This window comes from Furipterus horrens, unplaced genomic scaffold (genome assembly GCF_987537825.1).
Source record: "Furipterus horrens unplaced genomic scaffold, mFurHor1.1.pri manual_scaffold_11, whole genome shotgun sequence".
NCBI lineage: Eukaryota > Metazoa > Chordata > Mammalia > Chiroptera > Furipteridae > Furipterus > Furipterus horrens.
Genome location: NW_028327181.1, coordinates 62,264,943 through 62,268,179, shown reverse-complemented (window position 1 = coordinate 62,268,179; position 3,237 = coordinate 62,264,943).

The following is a 3,237-nucleotide window of genomic DNA, read 5'->3' as shown; positions in this document are numbered from 1 at the left end:
AATGTCAACTGTAATTGAAGAATAAAAAAATTTTAAATAATGAATTTTTAAAAATCACTCCCCCACCATGCCAATACCCTCCATACCCAGGTTCCTCTCTCCCTCTGTCACACTCACTCTGCATGAACCTACTGTCCTCCTCCAACCTGCACCCAAGCAAATTAATGTTGAGAAAATGTCACAACACAGCTAGCTGACGGGTTTTACTTTAAATTTATGATTCAAACTCAAAAGCATACTGGATGCTACCTGGGAAGAAAATGACTGTTTCTCAGAACTCTCCTAGTTCACCTCCACCCTTACTCTAAGCTGGTGACCCCACTGAAAAGTTAGACACCCCAGTCAAGAAACTTCCTCCTCTTCTCACCCCTTTCTCCTTTCTTCCTGCTACACTGAGGAAAGTTTCCTTTAGCCTTTGAAAGACCAATTCCTCCATGGGTTGTCTGGCTTCTATCCCCCCTGCCTTCCTATCGTTACCCCCTCTCTCCTTCTTCATTACTCTCTTCTCCTGTGCATGCTAAGCAACATATCAAATAGATCTGGAGGTCTTGCTACTCAACACGTGGTGCACGGACCAATAGCATTGGCCTCACTTGGGATCTTGTTGGAAATGCAGATTCTCCCACCCCAGACCTGCAGAATCAGGATCTGCATTTAACAAGATCCCAAGGTGGTTTCCTGGTGCATTACAGTTGGAGGAGCGCTGCACGATTCCCACTGTCCGTCACAGCCCAACTTTTACCCACTCACTCAACAATGTTTCTAGAACACTGACCAAGTACCAAGCAATCTTTTAGGTTCTGGGGATACAGAAAAATAAAACATTATTGTTGTGTGTGTGCGGTGTTCTTTCTAGTGGCAGAGAATCACAAAGGAAGAAGACATGAGCAGGTCATAAGTAAGTGCCTTGCAGAGACATAAAATATGGTCATAAGATAGTCACCAAATGGCTACTTTAGATCACTCCCAAAAGGTGACATTTAAGCTGAGACCTAAATGATAAGAAGCCATCACTTGAGTTGTCGACACAGGCTGTCTCACATCCTCATTCATTCACCCATTCACCTTTCAGGGGATCCAGTTGGCTTCCATCCTCACAGCACTGAACCTGCTCCTACCAAGGATTCCAATGGCTTCCCTGTTGTCACAGCAACAGCCCCTACTCTGTCCTTAGCTTCCTCTACTTCTCAGATTCCTCGGGTCAGCTGACCGCATCCTCCTCCTTGAAAGTTGTTAAATCAAGTTAGTCACCCAATTAACCTTTTCCTTGCCATATACTTGTTCAATGGGTAAGAGAAGTAAGGGCAGAGAGATGAAGGGGAAGGCAATAAATGAGATGAATTTTACTCAAGCATAAACCTATCATTCCAAATCAGAAAAAAATATATTTTACTTTATAATTTTTAAAAAAACCTTTGTTATGTTAGGTGTAGCTGGAAATGAGATAGATAACGGCTTTGATCTAGCTCACAAAGGAAAAAGCTGGTTCAACATTTCTTCCAAACCTGCCCCGCTGAGCCCCTTCTTAGCTCTCAGGGAATCTGGGCAGGAAGGAGAGCTGGCAGGGGCTGTGAGGCTTCCCACGGGACCACCAGTTTAAACTCACTGCCAGTCCTAAAGGGCAGGTTGGTACAGTGAGGGGTGTGAGGTGGGGAGGAGGAAAGTCATTTGCTGGATTCTATAGAAGCTCCCCTGAGAGAGGGATGGAAGTTATTATTAGCCTGCTGATATACAGAAAGACCTAATTTAGCCCAGGGAAGGTGGCTTAGAGATGCCCAGGTATCATGTATCAAAGTGCGGGTTCATAAACACAGAGAGCAGTCTGTATACCACATTTGTCACACATGGATTGTCAAAATCTTAACCTAGATATTTATTTTTAATTACCAAACACTGTTAAGCCCATCAGGAGCACACAGCCCCCGTGTTGCAGCGTGCTGAAGCTCAGTCCCGGGCCCCAGCGGTCATGGAGCCACACTTCTGATGCACGCAGGTCCCATCACAGTCACTGGCTGCCCTGACTTTGCCACTCTCTGCCCACTGGGTCCAAGCTCAACAGACCTTGGCTCTTGGTGGCTATGGGAATATGACCAAAGGCAGAGAAAAACTCAGAGCTTTGGGGATGGTTCCCGCTTCATGCTCCTGCATACCCCAATAGCAGAGGACAGTAATAAAATCAAAGAAAATATTTTGTGACATGTGAAAATTATACAGAATTCATATTCCAGTGTCCCTAAGTAAAGTGTTATAGGAACATAGTGATGTGCATTTATTTACATGTTGCCTGTGGCAGCTTTTGTGCTACAATGGCAGAATGGAGCAGTTGTGACAGGGCCCACGTGTCCTACAAAGCCTAAAATGTTTACTCTCTGGCTTTGTACCAAAAAAAAAAAAAAAAAAAAAAAAAAGGCTTGCCAATCCTATTCTACAAAAAGCCGTGCAGAAGTTTCAGCCTGGATTCCAGGTTCTGTGTGACAGACCCCAGCCGCCCTCTGCAGCGTCCTCTGTAGTGTTTCCCTGCACATTCCTCCGGTCATGGCCATGGTGAACATCTTCCTGTTCCTCATTTAAATTCTGTGCGGTCCCACATCTCTGTTTTCTTCCAGCTATTCCCTTCATCTGGAAACCACACCCAATACTCTCAATTTGCTTTTATGCCAATTTTCCCCAACCTTCAGCAGACCTTCCTGAATCTCTCAACTATAATTTATTTCTCTACCCTCTTTTTTGGCCATAATTCTTTCTGTACTGTCTCATGATGCATTAGTTTCCCGTTTTGCATTGTAATTATTTATGCACATGTGTTATTCCCCCACTAGACTATAAACTCCTTGAAGAATGCATTGGCTCATTACAAAATTAGCATTCTGAGAACCCTTATTTGCATCACACATAAGACCTCTTGTCTTCAGCAAAAAGGAGTATACTTATGACACATATAATTGGCACTTATCACACAAATCAATGATAATGGGAACAGGGGCAAGATGGTTAATTAAAACCTACAGCAAATTCCTCTAAAATTCATTTTTGCCTTCCCTCCCACTTTACCAATGTAATACGCACAGGTTTGTATAAATTCCCTTTCTGCACTCTTTGTAGGTGTCTAACTGCATGCAGTGAATGGAAGCCAAAAGATCAGAAATGAATAACCCACCAGATGAAATCACCAGGCCTTCACTAATGGAAAGCTTTCAGGGCATTCTCTGCAGCGAAGGTTATGAGCCTCTGAACTCC